This window comes from Herpailurus yagouaroundi, unplaced genomic scaffold (genome assembly GCF_014898765.1).
Source record: "Herpailurus yagouaroundi ecotype Mexico unplaced genomic scaffold, PumYag 188, whole genome shotgun sequence".
Taxonomy (NCBI): domain Eukaryota; kingdom Metazoa; phylum Chordata; class Mammalia; order Carnivora; family Felidae; genus Herpailurus; species Herpailurus yagouaroundi.
This window is the reverse complement of record NW_024412419.1, coordinates 33,593,904-33,620,968: the sequence shown is the minus strand read 5'-3', so window position 1 is coordinate 33,620,968 and position 27,065 is coordinate 33,593,904. Positions and strand designations below refer to the sequence as shown.

The following is a 27,065-nucleotide window of genomic DNA, read 5'->3' as shown; positions in this document are numbered from 1 at the left end:
GCTGATTATGGCTCAAATAACTGTCCTCCCTATGACAAGTAAGACAGCCTTAAACAAGTGACTTGCTTTGTTTTTCAGAAAATCGGTAATTGTGTGTGTGTGTGTGTGCGTGTGTGTGTGTGTGTGTGAAGGAGAGAGAGAATGTATGTGTGGAGAGCAGAAAAACTGAGAAAGAAAAGGACTTCTATCACCCCCAACCAAGATACAGCTGAATGTAAAAAGGCAGAAAAAAGAAATTACTTCTCAAACAATATTAATGAATAGGCAAAAGAGAGAGAGTGAAACAACCCTCCAGAATTGTATCACTGGATTTTTACAATTTGATGCCGAAATGTGTGGCCGAAGGAGGCAGGCTGGAATAATAATAATGCTATGTATTAATAGAGCTTTTTTTTTTTTTTTTTTTTTCTGAAAAGATGTTAACACATTGTGATCATCTCTGACTTTTTTCCAAGCTGCAGTCCGGATAGCTCCTGAAAAGTACTGAGTCACAACTATTCTGGAAATTCGTTGTGCCACATCAAGCTACTCTAATTCAGAAATGAACATTTACTGAGCCTACTCTAGGCCTCTTGAAAGTTTATCAACCAGTGTCTTTGTATTTAGTTCCTACGTCAACCAAGTCTCCTATACACAAACATGCACATGCACAGGCACGTATGCACGGACACACACACACACACACACCTACTGAAACTCAGCAGTTCAACACAAGGATAAATTACTCATGCGGCTTAAGTGTACAGAGCAGAAAAAAAAAAATGCAGTTAAGTTCATCTTCAGCCAAAGGAAGAAAACTTCCATGCCAACTGACCCCCTTTTCTTCCTTCAGCAAAAGGTCAAAAGTCTTTTTCATTTGGGTAGTGACTGTAAAGTTGAGCAATCATTTCTAAAATATTGTTTAAGTGGCAAGAAATTACCTCTTTTTTTTAAGTTTATTTACTTTTGAGAGACAGAGAGAGAGAGAGCACGTGCATGCACAAGCTGGGGAGGGGCAGAGAGAGAGGGAGACACAGAATCCGAAGCAGGCTCCAGGCTCTGAGCTGTCGGCACAGAGCCTGATGCGGGGCTTGAACTCACAAGCTGTGAGATCATGACCTGAGCAGAAGTCAGATGCTTAACTGACTGAGCCACCCAGGTCCCCCAAGAAATTACCTCTTTTTAATAACGTGAGACAAAGAAATAGGGAGGGGGTAGGGAGACAGGAGCAGGCTGATTATTTTACAGATAACAGCCTGAAGCACAGAGGACTGAACTGATTTATTCGCAGGCATTCAGAGCGTTCCAGGAATAGGGAGCTACAAAACCTTAGCTCCCCAATCTAGGACTACATGGTAAGGTCCTCTGTCTGTTAAGATAAAAGAAACCTGACGTTTTCTTCAGACTCCATGGTAGTTCAGCCTACTAAAATAAATTTTAAGGGCACCTGGGTGGCTCAGTCGGTTATGCCTCAGAGTCTTGATTTCGGCTCAGGTCATGATCTCACAGTTCATGGGTTCGAACCCCGCATCAGGCTCTGTGCTGACAGCTCAGAGTCTGTTTGGCATTCCTTCTCATCCTCTCTCTCTCTGCCCCTCCCCCACTTGCGCTGTCTCTCTCTTAACATAAATAAGTAAACTTTAAAATCACTACATAAATTTTAAAAGATTATGTTGCCCAAGAAATTTACGTATGTATTTCACAAGCTTTCTATTCCTGTTTTCAGAGGATAGTATTATATGTTTTTAAACACTGAATGCTGCAAATAATGCGTCACACTGTCATTGCAATATTACACTTGCTATAAGTAAGATGTACCTGTACATTAATCATAACCATATTTTCCAGACCAAAATATCAGAGAAAATAGACGGTTAACTTTTTATTCATTGATTTAATGGTTCCCTCACATCTTCAAAAATTTAATGAGTACTTAATCCGCAGTAGGCATTAAGTTTGGTGATGTAAACGGAGTGAAGGACAGACTATGGAGAGGTAATTATGTTAGAAAATCTGAAATGCGTGATCGCTATTCCTAGATGCTCAGAAATCAAGAGAATAGTGCATGTTCTCCATTGCAATTAGCTTTTTCTTTTCTTTTCTTTTTTTTTTTTTTTTTTTGGAGAGAAAAGAAATGAACATTTCTCACAAGGTACTCTAGTCTTCTTGATATAGTCATATCATCAGGACAAAGCTAATACCGGAAGTACCAGGCTCCAGCGTGCTCCCAACTTTTTAAGTGGATTTTAGCAACGATGCACATGTCACCAATGCTCCAATTTTTATGTCAGGCCACAGCCCTGTGTTTCAGACTCACATTCTCAACCGAGACGTCAACGTCCCTTCTTAGAGCTCTACTAGGCATCTCAAACTTAATACATTCAAAACCAAACTTTTCATTTCTCACCCCTACATTCCCTAGGAGAGTAAAGAGCAAACTACATTCACCCAGCAGCTCAACAGAAAAATCCACTTAGCCTTGTTTTCTTACTTTTTCATATATCCCATTTTTGATCCATCAACGAATTCTGTTGTTTCTACCGTCCAGCTAGATCTCAGATTGGCTCCCTCTTTTCCCGCTGCTAACATCCTAGTGAAAGCCACTGGCAACTCTCCCCAGGCAGGCCTTCCTGCTTCCATCATGCCCCTGAGGCAGTTCCCCACAGTGGAGCGATTCTCTTCAAACGTGACAGTCCTCTACTTCCTACCTTCCATTAGTTTCCAGCACTCTTAGAATAAGTTGTTACAACCTCTCTCGGTCTTCATCTCCTTTCCTATATTCCTATCATTTGTTCTCTTTGCTCCAGCCACACTGGCTCCTGCTCTTTCCTCGAATGCAAAGAACCCAAGCTTCTTGGCATGAGGGAATTAGCATTTTCTAGGACCTCTACCACGACTGCCCTTGCCCCAGAAATAGATTTTTCCCTTACTTAATTCAGATGTCTAGGCCAATGTTACCTGCTGAGGGAGGCCTTCTCTGCCTCCTTTACCTAAATCCCTTGTTTGTCACTCTTTATCCCCATGACATGATTACGTTTTTTCTAGGGCTTATTATTATCTAACATTAGATTATATCTTTGTCTATTTTCAGTCTAAGGCAAACCTCAGAAGGGTAAGATTTGATCTTTTTAGCCCTAAATGAATGCATGAACTCCAGCAGGTATCGAGGCAAAGGAGTCTGGACAATAGCCTGTGGTGGCCCTGGGAAACTGAGACAACACTCTGCTTTAGGCCTTGGACCCAGAGACTGTATAGGGTCCCTTTAGAGGAAAACAAAGGAAAATAGGTTGTTGCAAATTGGATGATATGAAGAGGATGCCAATAGGAAAAGATCATAGTTCTTAGGAGAATCTGACACTTGCGTAGCAAAATCAAAACAGTCCACAATTGTCCTCAAAATGCTTTAACTGACTTGTAAAAATTGCTTTTAATTCCTCATTACTTATTTAGTTCCATGCTTTCAAAGGAAACAAAAGCCCTTTAGAGATAAAACAAGTCTGGCAATATGTTAAGGTCGTTAACTACATTTTGAATAGAAAATTGCTGAGGGGAGCAAAATTCCTCTGAACTCCTTAAAACTTCAGAAACATCATAGAAAGCTATGTGGTTGTTTTTTTGTTGCTGTTTTTGGTTTTTTTTTTTTTCAATAGAACCGAAAGTAGGAGAATCTAGTTTATGTAAGTATCTATGGGAAGTCCTAAGGTTTATTTTGTGTTTCTCCTAGTCAGTCATTGCAAGACAGCAGTTCTCAAAGTGTGATGCGGGTGCTGCTGAACGTGTTGGAAATTCTTTCGGGTGAACGCTCTTTTCTTCATAATAATATGAGGGTGTAATTTGCCATTTTCTTTTTCATCTTTTCACAAGCGTACACTGGAGTTTTCCAGAAGTTACATAGTGCGTGATATTGCGACAAATCCGATTAAATGGAAAATCAGATATGCAAATCCGGCTGCCTTCTCTTAAGCCAAATGTTAGCAATATTTGCAGATCTGGAAAGCAAGACCATTCTCACTGCGGAATATTTTTGTTATAGAAAATGTGGTTATCTTGGTAAAAATTTATCACTTATGTTAACGTGTAGTGGACATATTATTATTTTTGTTGAATGAGTAACTTCATATCGAATACGTTCTTAGTTTTAATTTCTAATAAATTTAATTTCTAATAAATAGCCAGAGATATAACCACAAAAGCAAAAGCTCTGTTAGGCCCTCACTGATTTTTAAGAGTATAATTGGGCCCACAAATTTCAAAAACTGCCTATCTAAGACACTAAGCTTTCAACAGATAGATCCCTAAGTAATTATTTTATAACTAAGTTTAAGATGATGAAGACATAGTTAAATAGCTTGATTATTTTAGTTACATACATTTCTTAGGACTCCAAGAAAGTCATGATTTTTTTTTTTTTTTGCATTCATTATGTCTTCCTCTTTCCACAAAGGATTTTAGTATACTCTTAGACTATTGTTTCAACTTATTTGCACATACAAATAACTAAAGCTTTGCAAACATGAATCCAAATGTGAATCCATTTAAGCTCTAACACTGTGGTCACGAGCACGATTCTCCTGAACCAAACTGCCTGAATTTACTCCCCGCCTCTGTACCTCAGTTTCTTTAACTTTAAAGCATAGATACTATCAACGACTATGTCGAAGGGCTGGTAAGAAGATTAAGTAACTTCATACTTATAAAGTGTTCAGAGCAGTGCTAAGTACATTTAATAAATTTTAGCTACTATTATAGTCAATATAGAAATGTCAGCTACCATTATACTCATTACTGAAAACAATATCAAAATATTAGAAGGCACGGTGGAGGAAAAAAGAAGTTGACATCAAAGCTTTAGGAGGTATGATTTCAAAGTAATTAGAAATTGAAAGATACATTTGGGGCGCCTGGGTGGCTTGGTTGGTTAAGCATACGACTCTTGCTTTCAGCTCAGGTCACAATCTCACAGTTAGTGAGTTCAAGCCCTGCATCTGGCTCCATGCTGAGTGCACAGAGCCTGCCTAGGATTCTTTTTCTCCTTCTCTCTTTCTGCCCGCCCTCCCTCGCCCCCCGCCAAATAAGTAAATAAACTTAAAAAAATAAATAAATAAATTGAAGGGTATATATAATCTTACCATTGAGACAGTATCCTTTTCTGAGAAATCATATATATTTTTGTCCAAAAGTAAATCTCCCTTTCTGGTACTCTATCTAGTAGCCATGAGATAAGGCTTCATTATGCACATTAAACATATGCCCCAAAGAAGAAAACAAAGACTGCAGATTATGACTAGTAATTATAGAAAAGATAATCCGTTAGGGCTAAATATATCAGGGTGCCTGGGTGGCTCAGTCGGTTGAGCATCTGATTTCAGCTCACGTCATGATTTCGGGGTTTATGAGTTCAAGCCCTGCATCAGGCACTGTGCTGACAACTCAGAGCCTGGAGCCTGCTTCCGATTCTGTGTCTCCCTCTGTCTCTCTGCCTCTTCCCTGCTCATGCTCGGTCTCTCCCTCTCTATCAAGAATAAATAAACATTAAAAAAATTTAAAAACATCATCTGATAACATTGCTTCCCAAGCCAGGATGCCATAGTTAAAATCATATAGCTAGAGGGCAATTGTCCTGATCAAGGATAATGGGATCCGTGAAAACCAGCCTTGCAAGAAGACAACCTACTGAGAGACAGCCAGTCTCATCATTTGCACTGCAGAAGGGAGAACAGTGGGACTAATCTTAAATGGAATGCCTTAGATCATGAAAGTTATTTTTTTATTAGTACTATAACTTGTAGGCATGTTTTCAATCCTAAACCGATTTTTGTCTACCTCTATATTGAATATCAATTTATATTGAAATTAATATCACTAAGGACAGTTTACAAAGTGGCAGAATTTGATTTAATGTAAGAAGAAAAAGGAGAGATCAGAGTTGTCTATCCACCTTGCCTGAGGTAATGAGTTCCTTACCACTGGAAGCATAAAAGGAAAAATATATTTTTCTATCAGAAAAAAAAAATCGTAGGTCTATATGATTATACTCTTTACCCACTGCATTAATACTCAAAGAAATAATGCCATCACCTTCAATTGGCTACAATAGAAATAAAATGTTCTATGTGGCATTTCATATTCTGGACGTGTCTCCTTCATCTATTCAACAAATATTTATAGGGCAGACATTTATCTAGGAACTTCAAATATAGCTATAAGCAAAACATATAAAGCCTCTGTCTTCACATGACATATTATTTTGAGACAAGGCAGATTAATAATTAATTAGTCAAATAGATACATGTAGGAAGGTGTTAAGTGCTATGGAGAAAAGAAAAGCAGGGAAGAGGATAAGGAATATTGGAGTGGAGGAGCGGCAATGTGAGTTGCTTAAAGAGTGAAGGAAGGGTATTTCCAGAAAAACAGAAGAAATGGGAATGGGGATTTTAGGAAGATTTATATTTGGCCATTAAACTGAAATCTTATATTAAGAATCACACCAAATAAGCTTATTTTATTTATAATAAGATATTTATTATCTTTAAGTCTTTAATATTCCAAGATAGATATCATCAGGGGTTGTTTTCATCATGTACCATGTGTTAACAATTTCTAGATCCTCTGTGTCTCAGGTCTCTTCCTTGGATGCACGCAGCCAGGAACACTGTACTCAAAACTGCAGGGTAGCATGGGAAAGTTGTCACTAGCTCTCTTCTCTATTCTGTCTTCTGCCATGTGCACTGCTTCCCTCGGGATGCGCTCCTGACTCCTAAACAGGGGTTGTGTGTCTCCGCTGCATTATCTTAGCTGTACGATGCTGTATTATGGTTCACCTTAAACTTGGCCAACGCCAGGCTTCTAAGCCATAAGCTCTACAACAGATGGTGTATACATTCCATTCCATCGCTGTGCTTGACCCATGGAGGTGCTCAGGAATGTCTGTTGAGTTGGATGCATTAATGGCCCTCACAAATCTGGTAGTCTATAATTTTGGTCTCCACTGATTGGCTATGTAAACTCCAGAAGGGCAGTCAGTTTTATTGTGCTGTACGGGCAGCACCTCGAACAGGCCTGGTACATAAGTAGGCTCTCAGAAAACATTTGTTGACGGACGATGCATCTCTGAAACAGGCAAGAACACAGTTAGGATCGGGTAGTTGGCAAATAATTCTAAAATCTCAGCCTTGCATTAACATGATGCTTTATGCTATGCCTAGTGTTTTCTCATTCAATCTCAGTGACTCCGTGGGTTGGGGGCGGGGATGAAATGCTTCATTTCCATTTTATAAAAGGAGTAACTCACAGAGATTAAAGATTAATTTGAGTGATACATGTTGTCAAGCTGGAATCTAGATCTTCCAATTCAAGGTCTTAGGGTTTGTTTTTTTTTTTTTACTTCACAACATGCAAGGGTAAGTTTACTGCAAGACTGTCATGCAAACGGACATTGCTTTATCACATGCAGGTTAGGTCACTGTTGACAGCACTTGGCTCTCTATACATCTTCGATTCCTCTGTTTTCACGCCCACCTGATCCCCCTGGCTTAGACATAGGTCAAGTTTGTCCATTGTCCTTCTCACTACATTCCTCCCCTCAGCCGGAAGAGTGCTCTATCCTACATAGTTGATGCCCTGCCCCTTTCATTCCTCAGGTGACGCATCATAGATGGATACATATCTTTTAAAACTTCTTAATTTTTTTAAGATTTGCCCATGTGATATAGAAACATGCATATTAAAGTTTCTGCCTTAGAAATTTTTATTGAAATGTGAATCTTGCCCTCTCTTGCCAGTTATCTGATATTTGCACTGGTTGTAATTTTAAACAACCTGTTTCAGCTCATTGCAATTGGAGTAATCATTTCAGATTTCCTGTCAACTTTCTTGCCACGGGGTATATGAGTAGGGTATTTCCAGACAGATGTCTGAAGTTGGTTACTTCTTACTTGAATGAAGGGTGTGCTTCCTCTATCTGACTGATGGAAAAACATTATGTCTAGGCAGCAATAACAATTCAGTGTGCTTGGCTCGCAATTTATGACTGTTTCAGTACATAGGGTGGTGAAAGAAGTAGTATGTCCCTCTTTCACAGGAGCGAATGTTGTGCTAGTGATGAGGGGTTAGACATTGATGGATAAGGTAATCTATCCCAACAAATGTGGTGGCAGAGAATTAAGTAAGCTCTTCTCTGTGTGGTTAAGACTTGTCAGATGAGACTTTCAAGGTAGGAAAGAGGTGAATGAGACCAATAGGGGATACGGTGGTCAAGAGGGCAAGGAATGGACTTTAGAGTCAAAAATCCTGGATCCGATTCCCAGCTTAGGAGTTTATTAGCTGTGTGAACATGGCCTTTCCTCTCCTCTGTCAAGTGAGGTTATCGATACTTATACCACAAAGTGAGACTAAAAATTTAAGAGCGTAATATGCACAGAGTCTCCACGGACCACGGAACATTAGCAATGGCAAAGGCTTCTTTTTGAGAAACTTAGCCTTCAGTGTAAAGGTTCCAGCAGCCCTGTTTAGTATAAAGTCAGCAATTTCACAGGTGATAAGAAGAAGCATCAAGCATAGACATAAAATTTTAAAAGTTGGAAGGTGGAAATCATAGCACTAGCAAAACTATTTAACTGTAATCTGCACCATGACATTTAAGGGAAGAAGAAAGAGTGGTGTGTGTTAGGCTCAAGTGACAGTGAACAAGGATCTTCTTTATTTACAAATTGAAAATTGATTTATTGGGTTCTTTGCAATTAAAGACATTTTTTTATTATTGATTGAAAAGTCTTCTTTAATCATAAAAAAATAAATAAAAATTTGGTTTATTTTCATTGTTAATTGTGAAAAAAAAGGCATGTATCTATGAAAGTAAGTAAAGTAGAAAGAGAAAATTACTTCAGTGCCACTGTCCAGAAATCTATATAAGTAACATTTGAAGGGATAAGCTTTCTGAATTTTTCTATGCATATAGCTGTATATCTGTATCTATTCTCATGAATTTATTCCTTTTATAATTATAGCATCTAGCTATACATGATATTTTTTGTAACCTGCTTTTAACACAATATATGTTTGTGTCAGTATAGATCTGTATCTTATATTGATCTATAGATCATTCTGTTCATGTCAACATGGATCTATAATTCCATTTTCAGTGGTTGCTCATGATTACCACAATGTGCTAGATAGCCTATTGCTAGACATTTAGATTGTTTGCAATAATTTTTAACTATTATAAACAATGCTGTGTTGAATTTGTGTGCATTTATATCTGTGCATACTTTTCAATTATTTTCTTTGGCTAGGTTACTTGATGCAGAATTACTCTGACTAAAGGCGTGCGCATTAAAAATAAAAAGTTTGCCAGATTGCCCTCTAGAAAAACTGCCTGGATTTAAACATAACAGGAAATGTTTAAGTCTCTATAAAGTATGGAGACTTAACTGAAATAATGCTGTTTTTCAGTTTTTAATTAAATGCTGTTTTAAGGGGGGGGATACATTAAAAAGTGGATTAAGCCAAATAGGAGAAAATAGGGAAAGAGTGTGCATAAGTAGGATTACTGAAAGTATTAAAACACTCTTCAAATCGAACTTCAGGGTAACCTAACAGTTGATGAGAGTAGAGGAAGAGAAATAATTTTCCCTGTGCTTCTCTAGGTTCTTGGCGGAGACCCCCTGTAATAAAAGACAGAATGACAGGAGAAAAATAAACAGAAGTTTAGTAGCGTGTATACCTCTTGTATAAATGTTGGAAGATATGCAGGAAAACTGAATAACTCCTAAAATGGCCCAAACCATCACCTTAAATGCCATCTGCAGATGAAGAAAAAAAAGAAAAATGTTGGGGTTGAGGGTGTCCAGTTATGAAAGGCTATCAAGAAAAGCACAGAAATCAAGTATATGGTTGTTATTGAGATTTAAATACATGGCTTCTCCATTGATAAGAATTTCTAGAAAGTTGGTCATCCTCCTTCTGGTACAGAGAAGGAGATTTCCCTGTAAAAGTAAATGTTTCTCACAAAATGGTAGCTTCTATTCAGTTTTCTCCTGTGTTGTCTGCTTCTTAAAAATAATAACTCTAAGGGCACCTGAGTGTCTCAGTCTGTGAAGCGTCTGACTCTTGGTTTGGGCTCAGGTCATGATCTCACGGTTGGCAAGTTCAAGCCCCATGTTGGGCTTGTGCTGATGGCATGGACCCTGCTTGGGATTCTCTCTCTGTTCCTCCCCCTCTTCTCCTCCCTTGCTCGCCAGAATGCTCTCTCATTCTCTCTCTCTCTCTCTCTTTCAAAAAGAAATAAATGAATAAACCTAAAAAAAGAAACACAAAAACAAAACCAAAGCTGACAGTGCAGAGCCTGCTTGGGCTTCTCTCTCTCTCTCTGTCTCTGCTTCTCTGCCTCTCCTGCTTGTGTGCACACACTCTCAATCTTTCGCGTGCAAAAACAAACAAACACACTTAAACAAACAAAACAAAACAAAAATTTCTAAAAAATAATAACTCTAAAATAATCCATATACCAAAGAGACATACTTGGGGTGGCAAATTCTGCTCCCTTTCAAGAGAAAGTTCTGCTTTTAAGAATTCCAATTAGTAAATTATGAAGTAATTACAGAATATGTCTAATTTTAAATCTCCAATGAAATAAAGGATCTGGCAATAATCATCAATGGTTGCTGAAAACACTAGATGGGAACTTTTTTTTTTTAATTTTTTTTCAACATTTATTTATTTTTGGGACAGAGAGAGACAGAGCATGAACGGGGGAGGGTCAGAGAGAGAGGGAGACACAGAATCGGAAACAGGCTCCAGGCTCTGAGCCATCAGCCCAGAGCCCGACACGGGGCTCGAACTCACGGACCGCGAGATCGTGACCTGGCTGAAGTCGGACGCTTAACCGACTGCGCCACCCAGGCGCCCCGAGATGGGAACTTTATGATAGATGAATCAAACCAAGGATACCTGAACACACTAATAAGTTTAACAACACAGAAAGAGGGCAACCAGACATTATTTACTTCTTGATATGACAAAATGTGAGGTATATACACAAGACTCCCTATCACACAGTCATGCCAGATAAGCAATGAAATTTATAGAAAAGATAGAAGACAGAAGTCCATTAAAAGATATCATAGTAATGTGTTCAGCAAATTCCAGAATGTGTGAAACTTGACAGAACAAAGGACTTGATGTCTTAGAACATTCAACTGCAAAAATAAAGAGAGGAGGGATTTATAGGTAAAGAGGTTCTTAAAGACACTTCATACGTATGTAATGTTTTAACGTTATTTGGATCACTATTCTCACAAACTAATGGCAAACATATTGTTTAATGAGAGAATCAGAGACATTTCTTCACGGGATATCTGATGGAATTAAATGATTATTGTCGATTTCTTAAGTGTGGCAATGTTGTTGCAGTTATGAAAAAGAGTCCTCTTTTAGAAATATACATTGAAGTATTTACTGATGAAAATAATGTAATATCTAGGAGTGACTTTGAAATATCAACACAAATCAACAAATATCAACTAGTTGATATCAACAATATCAACTAGAGGAGACATCTAGATGCCACAGACTCAACAATTTGTTGTTAACTGGCGAAGCAGAAAGTAGGTACTTGGGGACTAGCTCTACTTCTCCTTCTTCTTTTACTTATGTTTGAAATTTACTATGATAAAGGGTGAGGGATGTATTTAAAGGCAGCTTATTATGTACAAAGAATTTCTGCACACCGAGTTAGACACAAAGTGCAGAAAAGAAAATCTACTTTTAATTAAGAGAAATTACAATAAAGATAGAAAATTATGATAATCTAAAAATTCTTTTGCTTTCATGAGGAGCTTACTTAAACTTAATGGGCGATGCTGGGAACCACATGGAAAGACATGAAAAGTCTTCCTCATCAAAACAATTGAGTGATTGTTGACTTGAAAAATTATTGTTTAGATGGACAGGAAAGAACATTTTTTTTCTGTAAAAAGCAATAGCAATAAACAGTAAAAAATACACAAACGCCACTAATTTTTAAGTAAGTAAACACCACTACAGTCAGTATTGTCTCAAAGTTATCTTTCCAGAAAAAGTGAATGACAGTGTTTTGAACAAGATAAGGGAATTTCCGAATATGGAGGAGGATGCTGATAAATCCACATCACCTCTCTTGTGACATATGACGTAGACTAAATGATGGAACATGAGCTTTGAAACCTAAAGTGAATGCTGAGACTTTATATCATGAAATCTCAATGGTTTAATGGAGGAAAGAGACAGAAATCAGTTCAATACCCATTTTGTATACATTCAACCTGAGATCTAGGATCCTGAACTAGTTTGCTTAACGTTATAGACACAGTTAATAATAATTCATTTTTGCACAGGAATATGATAATACCTGAAAAAATCTTCAATGTTGTTATTGCAAATTACTTTGTGAAGATTACGAGGTGATAGCCATAAAAATGTAGTATCATGAATGTGGTAGAAAAAGATGGTGAACACATAGTAAATTCCAAAGGATCAAAGGAAACCACTATTGTTTTTGGGGGGAAAAAGTGGAAATTAATAAGGACTTAATGAAAGAAAATAGCATTCTGGAGGGAACAAAAGGACATAAGTTGTTTATGTGAATGTCAAATGCAAAGAGACATCACATGACCTTTAATGAAGAAGCAAAAAGTAGTAAGTAGCGAGTCAGCGTTCTATAGAAGAAACAAAGGGAGACAAAAATTGTAGCTAGCAGTGTTTTTGAGAGGAAAAAGAGAATTTAGAGAAGTGAATGGAACAGTTTAGAGTTTTTCCTTCTTCTATAATACTTAAACAATTAATAGCACCATCATCCCTCATCAGAAGCAACTTGAACCATCAGGATGCTGACCCTTGTTAAGGAGGGCAGTGCTGTTGTGTGATCTATGGGCCATGCTCTATAAAGCAGATCCTTTTACGTTGAGCTGTCCTCTTAGTGGCGTTGGGTTTACATCAGTCCCTACCCCTGTCTCATCTCTGGGCAGTAGGAGACATTTTCAAGATGGGTAACTGGGGCTTAACAGTGAAATCTTTGGACAGAAAAAAATTGAAGCTGAACAACCTTCCCAAGGGTCAGATACAAACCCTAAGGGGCATGATAAACACTGTGTTCTATCAGTTTAGACTCCAGCCAGCCTTGGGGCTCCATTCCATTCTTTTCAGAGGATTTAATTAACTATTCCCTCCTGGTGGGATTTCACTCTCAAATTAATCCATCTTTTAAAGCACGTACCCAGCTTCTTTCTTTCTCTGTATATTTTGTTTTTAGAGCACCTGTTCCTATATAGACGAATATATGATTAACTCATCTCAACATCTAGACACTCCTATATTTAGTGCCCTCTTGGGCCATTTAGAATGAGTTACTGATGTTAAGTAATCATAAATAGGTTTTTTTCAGGTACATCATGTATGTGAATAAAGAAATTGGCATCATCCATTGGAAGTGGAAAGACCAAGTGAAACTTTCTAGCATCTATGCTCCTTGGGTTGGGTTTGGGAGAAGGACAAGCAATCAACATGAGCTATGGGTCTGAGTATCTTGGAATGTAAGAAGGTACAGAATCACAGTTCCTGTCATTGCAAACAATTTATGCTTCTTGCACTTTATGATTCTCAGAATCATATTGAAAGAGACAGAAAATTTATTTGAATTCTCGGTTTGCAAGAGATGCAAAGCTCAGGGCTGTTGTGACCTTTAATGAAGAAGCAAAAGTTAGCAAATCATCGTTCTGTAGAAGAGACGAAAAAAGACAAGGTTGGCAGCGACTAGTTAGTAGCAAAACTGTAACTACACATTCTTTCCACCTTTCCAGTATGTGATCATCCAGTTGGAATATAAAAGCTACAGGGAAGGTCCTTAAGTCATTTTGGAATGATCGTCTCCAGTGGAGTTCTCTGGTGGAACTCCTCTCCAGCAGTGGTTCCCTAAAAGGCACACCAATGCAGAAAATTTTTGGTCAATTTGAGTTATTGAGCGAGCCTCATTATTGTAATTGACTCATTCACATGTATCATTAAATTTCAAGCTCATAATTGATGCAGATTTCTCCCCCAATTCCTGTCCTTGACACTTCAGACTACATTTGCAAGTATTAGACAGTTACAAACTTAGAGAGGTTATCAATTCCTTCACATCCAACTTCCCTCGCCTACAACAAATATGCTGTCGCAAGCTCTTCATGATTCTGAAATAAAATTAATGGATAACATAACCTATTCCATGTATAATTTTTAACAATTTTGTAAAATGTTCTAATTATACCATAAAAGGGGAATAAATGCCAATATTCTAAAAATGAGCTAATATGCTGTTCAATTTATAAAACTCAGGTATCACCATTCCAAAAGATCTGTTGGAGCAGTCAGATGCTTGTCCCATTATGTAGAACTACCCTGAGGGCAACAGCTACAAACGTTGGTTAACAAGCAACATTGCCATCAATGAAGTGATTTTCCAAACTTGTGGACAGCTCTTGTTAATTTTCAAATAAAACAAAGTACAATCTTTCCTCAATACACACAGTTGTTACATTCTTGGAAAAATCAGCGTTAAGTCAAAACATGCAAAAAATATTTACTCCTACAAAAATGAGAATTAGGTTCTAGGCTCTGATAGTAAGTTTCTTCACCTATATGAGTGTCCTATAGAACATATGAAAGTTCTATGAAATGAAGAACAATTATTCACTGTATGGAACTGGCTCACACATTGCAATATGCGTTGCCTCTCTGACCCTGGCCCACTAAATGTCTATAGCAACTTCCATGTTATCGTGACAACAAAACACCCCCAAGAATTTCCAAATTGCCCCTAAGGAGCCCTACCACCCCAACTGAGAACCACTGCTCTAAAGACTTGGGGAGGAAGGGATATTGTCTACCTTCTGCTCACCCTCTTTCTTCTACATTCCTGTACTATTCCAGCAGGGATGCAGGAGGGGGAACACTTCTTGGGGCAAGGTTGCAACTCCTTCATGTTGGATCCTACTGCTGACCCATCCCATTGGTTATATGCTTCGTGTGGTCAGGTAAAGTCCCTAACTGTTCCCACTGGGGAGGAACCCTTTCGTCAGCATCTTTTCCAGGCACGGAACAACTTCTGTGTGATTGGATTATTGTTTTGGGTCTACAGCCCTATCTCATCTCCATGCTGCAGCCCCACTTCTGAGACCACCACACCCCGTTTCTCCTTGGTGGTCTTTTCATCACCCCAGGACTTTATAATTCAAAAGCAAATTGGAGACAAGACTGGGAAATCAGGTATCAGTCTCTGCTTCTTACAGTCTCTAAAACAATTCCTTTGGGAGCCTCCTCTCATTACTCAAAGAGGAGGAACTTTTTGAGTACTGTCCTCCCACAACTCCTGACAGAGTACATAACACAATGTGCATAATTGCTTATTTGTATATATACTACAATGCAGAAATTTTAACTTCAAGTAAACAGGTGGAAATATAGGAATCTTTTAGTTATGAAATGCATTGTCAATTTCAGAATTGAACCAGAATTAATTTGTTCACTTCGGCTATCAATATTTCTTCTTATCTATAGGTGTAAGAGGGTAATTTGGGAAAGCATTTATGGAAGATATAAAAAGAACAGACTCTTCTAAAAATGGTCATCTTCCTGTAGTAGAAAATTGGGCAATTTGGTTAATGTCTCTTTTCTTCTTCAGTATGAAAGCCCAATTTTCTCATGTGTTCTCGATAATTCCTTATGTCTCACATGGTCTCTTTCTTAAGAGTTACTTTTAAAAACTCAATAAATGATTGCATGAATAAATGATTTTTATCTGTGATTGTATTGCTAGCAGGTAACTACCAAATTTCAAGCCCATTTCCACAAAATTCAAGCTCACATCTGTTCTGACCATAAGATTCTTTCTCTCACAGAAAAAGGAAAAAAAAAGTTTCCTTTATTAATGCACTTTTATTTAAATAAGTTTATTAAAACTTAATTTTAATTTATAATCAAATGTATTAGGGGCGCATGAGTGACTCACTCAGTTAAGTGTCTGACTCTTGATTTCAGCCCAGGTCATGATCTTACAGTTCATGAATTTGAGCCCTGTGTAGGGCTCTGTGCTGACAGCGTGGAGACTGCTTAGGGTTCTCTCTCTCTCTCTCTCTCTCTCTCTCTCTCTCTCCCCCCTCTCCTGCTCTCTCTCTCTCTCAAAGTAAATAAACATTAAAAAAATCAAATGTCTTAAATTTTTTGAATAAAATAAATAAAATTTCACTTTATTTTATTTTATTATTTTCTTCATTTTATTGTTTTAATTTACATCCAAATTAGTTAGCATATAGTGCAACAATGATTTCAGGAGTAGATTCCCTAATGCCCCTTACCCATTTAGCCCTTCCCCTTTCCCACAACCCCTCCAGCGACCCTCTGTTTGTTCTCCATATTTAAGAGTCTCTTCTGTTTTGTCCCCCTCCCTGTTTTTATATTATTTTTGTTTCCCTTCCCTTATTTTCATATGTTTTGTCTCTTAAAGTCCTCATATGAGTGAAGTCATATGATACTTGTCTTTCTCTGACTGACTAATTTTGCTTAGCACAATACCCTCCAGTTCCATCCATGTAGTTGCAAATGGCAAGATTTCATTCTTTTTGATTGGCGAGTAATACTCCATTTTGTGTGTGTGTGTGTGTGTGTGTGTGTGTGTGTGTGTGTGTGTGTATGTGTGTATATACCACATCTTCTTTATCCATTCATCCATCGATGGACATTTGGGCTCTTTCCATACTTTGGCTATTGTGGATAGTGCTGCTATAAACATTGGGATGCATAATAACATTTCACTTTAAAACAAAAGGATGAAGATCTAAACATCTAATACATGCTTTCCCTTTTAAAAATATATCTTACAATGCCAAGTATTGTTAGTGATCAATTAACACTAGATTTTTCCTAATGACAAATGTATAGCTTTTTAATTTGTGTCAGAATAAGGCTGTGTCACAAGAGATGTCAGAGACACATATGAAAAATCAAGCTAATTGGTTCTTCCGGAATCTTTTATCCAACAAATAAGACTGCTTTCAGCAAAACAGTGTTCTTCTGAGTGAGTGAGTGAGTGTGTGTGTGTGATCAAAAGACAAAAAATATTTGATTAAATGTTATGACTACATTCAGAGTTTCTTCATCTATTCTATATATTTCTAAAATAATATTAAAAGTAGTTTTAGTTAAGGGGAAGTAAGAGGCTCTTTATAAAGGCCATACTTTGTCAAACTTGGCTCCATTTGGCTTTCCCACACAGTAGATGTAAATGTCTGACAATTTACTAGTGGAGTGGCTGTAAGGGTGGGGTGAGGGGGTTAGGATCTTTTCACCTGCTCTCTACTTACAAGTCAGATATAAGTCATAGAAAGAAGACCAGATACTCTCAGTTTCCCATATCCTATTAAAAAAAGGCAGCAATCCTCATCAAGGGGGTCAGGCAGTGGGAACAGTAACACTAAGGTGCAAAAAATAGGGGACTCATTGTTTGTGGAGAATTTAAAAATAATAATAAAACTAACTGAGGGTTGTCTACTCTTTATTATCACCATGCACCATCCCAGGGATGAAATACTCTCCTTGCCTGTTGGGCCAGATGACCCCCCACCCCCACCCCTTTAGTATACACACTTAAAGGAGACTTGTTTCCTAGAATACTAACAGCCTTACAGAAATCATATGTGTTCCAATTGGAACTATCCAGAAGGCTTCCTCTGAAAGTGAAAACTCAGTGATTTAAAAAAATACTGGGCTGGGGAAGGAGCAGTAGTAATGAGACTCTGCTGAAGTTCTGAGCCAAGGAGAAAGAGAAACATATTCTTCCTTTGTTTTCCAGTCATCGCTTAGAGTCCCCGTACTGGTTGGGGCCTACTGTGAAATGACTGCGATCATCTCCTTACTGGTCTCTTTATCCTTGACCATGTTCACTTTGACACATTTCATATCCTCCTCAAGATGTACCTTTAGGAAGTGCTTCTCTGGCTCTAGCCCTCATGTGCTCAAAAATTTTCAGAGTCTGATTCTCACTGTGGAGTTAAATTCCTAGAGGTATCTAATTCATGTTTTTAACTCCCACAGGACTTAGTTCATGGCACTGAATGGAGTAGTCACTTACTATTTGCTGCCCGAATGATTTACAAATTCCGCCAGTAAATCTGCAAAGTTTCTTTACATGATTGCCCTATAATAAGGCATGCTCCATTAATTTGCATCATTTATTCAACACATATGTATTGATCATCTATTTTGAGTTAGGTTGGCATTTTGCTGTGAATAATTTCCATATCAAATCTGGTTTTCTTTGAGCAATTTCTAGATGCAGAGATTTTTTTTTGACATAAGAAACAGGAAGACAAAAACCAAATGTCTCTTAAGATCTGTAAGATACATAAATCAAGTCTCTTTTTTAGGCCTCAAATCTATCATCATTCATTTTGAAAGAGGGCAGTACATGGGTCGTACTCTGTGTTAGCCTATGAGCTGCTAAGTAGATGTGAAACTCAGTATTTAAGATCTGGCCAATTGAAGACAATTAAGGTTAAATAAAGTCAGAAAAAAATTAGAAGTCAGCTATTATTTTCATGTGTTTTTGCAAATTCGCAGATGATGATTTACCAATAATTAGATATTTAGCCACAGTTCAGATTTGTGCTTGTAAACGTGTGCGTTTGTGTAAGAGTGTTGTGTGTGTGAGCTCAATATGTGTGTGTGTGTGTGTGTGTGTGTGTGCTATATGTATTTTGTGATCTCAGATAAGAATGTAGAAAGAAGGATACAGGAGGTGTGACAAGCTCATGGGAGGAAGCACTAGAACCATCGGTAACGACACATATGTTATTCCCTTCCCTCCTCACCAGTGCTGTTGACTTTGTGATCAGAGGTCTGACAGCTCTCTTATGTAAAGTTTGCCATCCAGTTGTATGAAGTCACCATCCTTTAAATAAAAACCGAAGGGACACTCAGAATTCTTGCAGCAGCTCTGCCTTAGAAGAAATACAGGCATTTTATGTGCAACCTCTGGGAGCTGTCTTTCTGGAACAACTCTTGGATTTACTTCAGACGAATATGCACCTGAACGCACAGGTGCAAACCACATGTCTGTGCCTCTGCAACTTGGCCTGATAATGCCCAGCTACTCTGAGGTGGGAATTTCTAAAAGAGCCTCAGCTCAAGGCAGATCAACTCAAATGATCAAGCGAACAAAACACTGTACTCTATCAATTCGTCTGTTTGGGACTCTCAAAAAAAGGAATCGCATGGTCAATAGGAAATTCCAACTTCATTGAGGTGTCTGCGAAACTGACCACCTAAACTAGTGCTTGCTTCCTGAAGTCACGATCTTGACTGCCTTGCTTCATTTCCTCCATAGCAGTATATCCATCTGATACCCTATTATGTGTCCATTTGTTTATGTGGCCTCCCGCCTCTTCTTTTTGTAGTAGTATGTCAGTCCCCCCAGGATGGGAAAGTTAACAGATGTTTTCTCCATTGTATCTCAGATCTGGGATGGTGCCTGGCTCAGAGTAGGCTTTCATCAATAGTTGTTGAATGAACACATAAAGGAATGAATGAAATAATGAATTAACATGACTATTCTTAACTGCATTTTATTTGTCTCTGCCCCGCCTCACTTTTTGCCTTTAGTAAGAGTTGCTTGATGACTGACTCTGAACATATCAGAGAATTCACAGATTCCTTGATTCTTGAAAAATAATATATGAAAAAACAAGCACATATCCATAAATTGTATGCCTAAAGAGCCTCTCTTAACAGGAAATAAGAGATTCTCTGACATTCTTACAAAGTGGGCCAAATGAGCTTATAAGTAATTCCTGAGATAATTGACAAAGGGTCAGTTTACAGGCGCACGCCTGAGGCTTGGTCAGATTGCCATCTCTGTGTGGTCTGGCCTCCTGCAATGTCACAGACAATCTGTCTGTCATCACAGAGCAGGTGGCCAGGCAGGACTGTGGGTGTGGATATGGTGACATGTCAGTTGCTAACCAGGGCCTGCACTATAGCTACAAGGAGAGGATTGCTATTGAGTTGCAATTTGCACTGGACAGGGGCCAAAGAGTTTACTTTACCCTAGAACCAAAACCCATCTTCTGTCCACACAGGCCAGTCCTTTCCAGGGGACAATATGTGCTTTATTAATTCATCTACCATATACCCAAACTGTTCTACATGCTGGGGATTGAGTGTTCAACAAAACAGAAAGAGGCCACGCAGCCAATGGACTCAGTTTTCTTGATCATCTCTTCTAATCTGCTTGTATATTTTTGTCAGGTCAATTACAAAACTCACTTATGCCCCTTAGAGATGTAAAAGGCCCTCAAACATTTGCATGCTCTCTTAAGTTTCCAAGAAGAGTCCTTATTTTTATATTCTGTTAAATACCAATGTTTGATGGAATAGCAGACTACAAGCAGCATTGTGGCAGATGTAAAGGGATTTTTTTGTTTCACTTGTCCTTACCACTAATTACCTATTTGATCTTAGGCCAGTGGTTCTCAGCTCTGGCTGAAACTTAGAACCACTCAGGAACTGAAAACATTTCCAGGGCCTATATTCCACTTCCAACCAATGAGAACAGAAACTCCAAGAGTGGGTCTGGGCTTAAGTATACTTAATGGATACTTACGCGTAGCCGGGGTTGGGTAAATCTGTTTGAACTATCTCAGTCTGTAAAATGAGGGTAATCATAACTCCCTCATTGGTTCCTAAGGATTCTGTAAACACAAGTTAGGTTGTATATGGCAAATGATTTCAATAGCTACACAAATGACATTTATTTTGGTATACACTCTCAAAAAACGTTAAGCAAATCCAAAGACGGTTAAGCTTTTTGAGTGACAGCATAAGATTTTAAAAGAAAAGAAAAATAGAATGTAGCTTTGGAACTTTTCTTGCTCATGATTGCTAGACTCTAGGCCACACTAGAAAAGATTCTGAATTTTTAGAGACAAAGGCATATAGTTTCATTATTTCCAGATACTTCTGGTGGTAGCAGAATCGGCATCTTAAAAACCACGGATGAAGACATCCGTAAGTTCAGTCTATGTCCTTCTTAGGTGTCTTTGCTGTCACCATTTTCAAGGGCTACTGTCTGGACACTTTGGTAACTGCTAAAACATTGGTGGTTCTCAGAATATTCTGATCAGTGGCCAGCAATCGAAGATGCAGTAAGGGAGCTATATGTCATAGATGATGCTTTAGAAAAGAGATTTACTGAAAAAAGCTGAAGTGTGATCTCGCAGGGACATTGCTTTGGAACTGGATTGATGAGATTGCGAGGAACAGCTTGCTGGTACAGAGTACCCTGGAGGCTTTGATCTTGAATCTCTGTTGGTAGAGAGTCCTTGAATCAACACTGAGGAACGTTTGTGCAAACTTAGTGAAGAAGTTTATGTCCTGCAGGTTAAGTTCATCTGTTAATAAAATTGATGTGATAAGCAAAATTTTCATTGTAGTGGAATTTGTTTAAAATGACTCTATTGGAGGGGCACATGGGTGGCTCAGTCGGTTGAGCGTCCGACTTCAGCTCAGGTCATGATCTCGCGGTCTGTGAGTTCGAGCCCTGCGTCAGGCTCTGGGCTGATGGCTCAGAGCCTGGAGCCTGCTTCCGATTCTGTGTCTCCCTCTCTCTCGGCCCCTCCCCCGTTCATGCTCTGTCTTGCTCTGTCTCGAAAATAAATAAACATTGAAAAAAATTAAAAAAAATAAAATGACTCTATTGGAAATCATACCCTCAGATTATCACAGAGATGGGATCAAGTTAATACCCAGACCTAAAGGAAAAGAAATACTGTGATCCAGTAAGAATGTGGTTTTGTTTTGGAAAGCAAATTAGCGCCCAGAGACAGAGTTTGTTTCGCCAGATATTTCTTTGAAGCAGATTCACTGCGGGAATGTCACAAGTCAATAGCATACAGGATGCCTCTTAATAAAGAATAACATGCCTCCGATGAAGAAATAATACACTCCAAATCGATGATTGATTAACCACACTATTGTTCCAGGCAAGAGGAAAGGAAAGGAATAAAGTCCACATTCACTTCAGTTGTACCTTTATAGGAGTTGGCACTTGGGAGAGATGGGTTAGCCCACTGCGAGCTGAGGTCCAGCTGTCAATGCAAAAGTAAAAGTTCCCTGTTGCTAGACCACGCTGCTAGGGAACAGTAGTTCTGGTGTTGATGGGCAAGATGATCTTTGCAAGGGCTGCTGGATGGCTTTCATCACTGCCAGTAAGAATCGCCTTTACCAAGGCAGGAGCTAATGCCCCAAGGTCTTTGGAGAGCTATTTTAGATGAGCAAGGAGTCGCCTTGCCCAGACTGAACACTCTCAGATAGTCCTTACAAACTCTCCGGTATTTATAGTCTAAATGCCCATTTGCCTTAGTTGTTTTTTGTGTGTTTTTATCCAGAAGCCTCACGGGGGCCCTCAGCAGCTGAGCTGCTGAGTTCTTATTGGTGAGAAGAGATGAGATGACGATATCCTGACACAATTTCCTTCATTCTTATATCAGAACAACTTTACTTCTAAAAGCAACTTTTTTTTTTTTTGGTCTTTGTCATAAACAAGTGGATTTGAAATCGTGTCAAACCAATATAACAAATGTGGTGCCCCTTTTATCCAACATATAACTACACTCTGTACTTGAGACAAAATTGGAAAGTACACAACAGCTTCTTTCATTACAGTGAATGAAAGTACTCTTCTACTGTAGAGCATCCGTCTTCCTGGATTTATTTATTGTATAGAATTCTGGATAGTGCAAATGATAGCGTGATCATTACTGATAATGAGATGGCCTGATTATGTAGAACCCAATTATATAGACACTTTTTTTCTTACTTTATGAATATCATTTTTATGGAACTTTACCAACAATAGTATAACATCGGCATCGTTTATTAAATAATTACTACGATCAGGAACTATGTCAAGCATATTATATACATTTCATCCTTCCTATGGCTCCTTTAAAGATATTTTTACCATCTAGATTTTCCAGGCAAAGATACTGTGACTTGGAGAGGATAAAGAACTTCCGCAAGACTACACAGCCAGTGATGAGATTCAAACCCAGATATTCTGACCCCAAATCCTTAACTCTTAACCAGTTTCTGTTCTTTACTGATCCACTAATTGCTCTAGCTAATGATTCTGCCATGGAGTTACTCATTGGTCACCTTATCATTGGTAAAACTGTGGGACACTGACTAGGTAATATCCTTAATGTAATAAGGTGCAGAAATGGAGAACAAAAGTGTCAGGATTTGGTCCAAGCCCAATCCTTGACTATAAATTGCTCAAATGTGGAAGTGCAGGTCCCTGATCCAAACACTGTGAGCCGTTCAGAGGAAGTAGGCGATCTGCCAGTGAAGGAATTACGGGTTATAAGTTTGAGTCTACTGGGGAGGTTGCTCCCACCCAGCAGCAGGGTCCACTTACTGGATGGAATTCACAGGGTGGTGCTCAACTAGTCAAAACAAAACAGAGAAGTAAAAGTTTACTTGCAGGAACAAGATCTCAGTGAGGAGGAACGATAGCACTTGGAAGTCAACAAAAAGTCCCTGCAGTCATCCCTGATTCAAAGCCCTGTTTCCAAAGGAAACCCAAAGCACATATGTTGCCAGTGGTCCACCTGAAGTTCCTAGATGTGGGAGAGTGGCCAAGGCTAAGCTCTGCTTGCTGATTAGGCTCGGGAGACTATACTATTTGTTTCTTATGTAGAAATCTGTATCAGACTAAGCCCAAGAATGAGCAGGTAGTTGAGTGTGAAGGCCAGCACAGTAGGAAACGAGGCGGGGAATGACTGGCTCCAACTGGCTCCAAATTCATGCCCTGGAGAAGACCCAAGACTAGAAAAACAACAATGGTACCTCTGACCTAAGTGATTCAAAGTAAAAATGAAAAATATTACAATTTGTTTACTTTTTTATACTTGTGTACTTGTATACAACTCATGTACTTGTTTTCCTTATGAGGAAAGATTATTGAGGGTTCTAGTAAAATATTAAACATTAAAAACAAATTTTGGGGGCACCTGGGTGGCTCCGTCGGTTAAGTATCCGACATCGGCTCAGGTCATGATCTCGCGGTTTGTGAGTTCGAGCCCTGCGTTAGGCTGACAGCTCAGAGCCTGGAGCCTGCTTCCGATTCTGTGTCTCCCTGTCTCTCAGCCCCTCCCTTGCTCCTGCTCTGTCTCTCTCTGTCTCTCAATAATAAATACGTGTTAAAAAAAAATTAAAAAACAAATTTTGGTAGCCCTGATCATATGTCCAATTGCTCTGTAGACTGGATGAAAAAATAGGGCCTATTCACATTTATACTTGGTCTGAGAATAAGTTTGCTAAAAGATCTCCTGAAGGTTGGAAGGGAATTGGTTCATGAAAATCAGAACCATCGTGAGAATATATCAAATCTTAGTGATTTCCCTGTGGAGTCCCCAGACAGTCATACCACACTGCTTTGGATACATAACATTAGCAATCCCTAACCAAGCTCAATGAAAAGAATGGAAATCCATATTCAAGATTACAATTAAGAAATACTATTGGCATTGGAATGTAAATCACCACCTTCCTACATACAATAGTTCTTTCCAAAGCCACAGCCTGCAGAAACCACTCAATTTCCTTACCTTAAGCCTTGTGCCAGTGATGTAGCCTTTGATAATTCTTGCAATAAAAATCCAGTCATGTATGACATTTTGGAGGGAGCAAAAGGTTTGATTTGCCTTCGGGCCCTGGAACCCCTGTAAAGATGCCTTTAATGAGAAATAAAAGGCAAAAAAAAAAAAAATAAGAAGAAGAAGAATAAAAAAATTTAGTATTCAGAAATGGGGCCAAATCAAAAAAGGGTGCCAAATCACTGGGTCCTAGGCTGCCTTTTAATGGCGTTAGGTAAAGAGAGGACCTTAATGTAGATTTTTTCTCCCCAAAATTCAAATTAACCTACTATCAGACTAGATTGGGAAAAAAAAGACTAGATTGGGGGAAAAAAGTGTCCTTCAGTTAGCCTGTTCCTGTTTCCTGGGGGTGGAGTCTTTAGTTACATGCTTTGCTCTGTGTCATTTAGAAAGCAGCCGCTTTTCTCTCCAAGTCCCTTTCATTGAGCGTGAGCCAAACGTCTGCCTCTCACACTCCCTTGAAATCAGTACCCTAAGTAATTTTTGGCTAAGGACATACTCTTACACAGAGGTAGTGACCTTCTGTGTCTCCCCACATGTCATTCTGTTTACACCCACTAGTCAGTGCAGTCTAACAAAAAGTCTGTGGAGAGTCAAGAACATTTTAACTTCTAGCAAGGCAAGGACAATGTTGCTTGGGGAGAATGCTTCCTGGGAACACACGAGATAAGAAGCTTGGTTTCCTCCGCGAAGCTGTGCACCCCTGACTGTTAGATCCATGCAGAACACCCTTGTTAATTAAATCACTGTCCTCATTCAGGCGGTACCAACACCACTGGTAAGTTTGCTAGAAATGCAGATCCTAGGCCTGCATAAGAAACCGCAATCCCTAGGTTAGATTCAAATGCACATTCAAGGTTGAGGGCTAGTGGCCCGGAACAGTGGCTCTCAACCTCGGTTACTTGTAGGAATCAACCGGGGAATCTTAAAAAAAAAAAAAAAAAAAAAAAAAAAAAAAAAAAAAAAAAAAAAAAGAAAGAAAGAAAGAAAGAAAGAAAGAAAGAAAGAAAAAGGAAAAAAATACTGCTGCCTGGGTCCTACCCCCCAGAGATTCCAAGTTAATCAGTCTGGGGTGTGGCCTAAGCACTGGGAGTTTTAAAAGCTCCCCAGGAGATTCTGAAGTGCAGGCAGGGTTGAGAGCCACTGGCCTCATACTCAAGCTGTGGGGTTCCTAGAGTCAGATTCTCCTTTCCCCCGTGGCCTGGCTGCCACAGAACTGACAGTAAGTAGCGGGGAGAACCCTGCTAAGGACTGAACTTTCTCCCTGGTGCTCTTTTCCTCTGCCTTCTCCATACAGCTGCCCCTTACCCCACCCCATCCCCAACCGCCCAGACTACACCAGCGGTGGATGTCCACGGGGGCTTTAAACACACAAGCTTGGAGTCTCTCTTGAGAACTTCAACATCAGAGTCTGGAGATGGGACGCTGAAATCTGCATTTTTAACAAGCTTCCCAGGTGTGTCTGATGTGGGGCCAGGTTTGTGAACTCCACAGTGGGTCTAGCCTTTCATCCTGCCAAGTCATTAAGGATTTGTAAGGATGAATGAGCTGTCAAGAGAGCAAGGGCCTGGTGCAATGCTCCTTTATTAATTATGGCGAAGTGATGTATTGGCAATGATAATGCTTCTCTTGGAAAGGCCAATGAATGGTTCGTCGATTGCTGCATTAGATTTTTCTCAACTCAACCTTACCGCTCAGCTCTTACTCCTCTCTGTAGTTGAAAAGCTGCACGGCTTTCACGTTAAACAGCTTCTTGGTCTTCATTCCCAGGTGAGCTGCAATCTTTGAGAGAAACAGCCACACGGAGAATCCTTCAGAGATCTTGGCTGGGGACCACCTCTCCCCTCACCCCCATGTCCTTAGCGGCTTGTGTCAGCAGCTTCTAGCCACGGTACTGCTGTGCACGTCTACATGTAGGAAAAACACAATGAGGGGGTGAGAGAAAATCATTGATGAAACCCCACATCCCTTTGCTAAACGAGAGCTTCCTTCAGCACAAGGGATAGAAGGCGGAGGAAGAGAGATACATCTGGAGTAACAATTTCAGAGGTGAGAAATGGGCAGGCAAGTCGGGGTTAGGGTTCTGCCTTGCGGGGAGAGGCGAGGAAGCTTGAAAGAAAAGTTGCAGCGCCGGTCTGCGCGTGTAATCGATGGGCTGGGTGCCCGAGAGAGCGCTAGCGCGCGGCCGGAACGCACTGCGGGGCCGAGGGCCGGGACCAAACCGAGAAACCTTGGAGGCGGCCGAGGCCGGGAGGGCTCCCCGCCCGCCCGGGGCGGCACCAACCCGCCGGCTCTTCCCCCCGGCGGTCCCCGAGGGCGCCGGGGCCCGGCGGGCCGCGGCGGGGCCGAGCGCGCGTGTGAGCG

At 39.5% G+C, this 27,065-nt stretch overlaps 1 protein-coding gene and 1 long non-coding RNA gene across 4 annotated transcripts in view; one reads left to right on the top strand and one right to left on the bottom strand.

The window, feature by feature from the left end:
• The window catches only part of SLC8A1 (solute carrier family 8 member A1), a 387,431-nt gene that overhangs the window by 28,556 nt on the left and 331,810 nt on the right, over positions 1-27,065 (top strand). The window contains exon 2 of one of the 3 annotated variants that reach the window (XM_040496604.1): positions 26,472-26,750. The exons of 1 other annotated variant lie outside the window; for it this stretch is intronic. The gene's annotated coding sequence lies outside the window, so the exon portion shown is untranslated. Of the gene's footprint in view, positions 1-3,753; positions 3,775-26,471; positions 26,751-27,065 lie in introns of those variants that run through there. One more of the 3 variants, XM_040496606.1, reaches the window with a different exon arrangement.
• On the bottom strand, positions 24,170-26,499 carry LOC121044379 (uncharacterized). The gene is made up of 3 exons (XR_005797275.1): positions 26,393-26,499; positions 24,654-24,779; positions 24,170-24,219 (listed from the first exon to the last, which is right to left on the bottom strand). It is a non-coding gene; the product is annotated as an uncharacterized LOC121044379 (long non-coding RNA).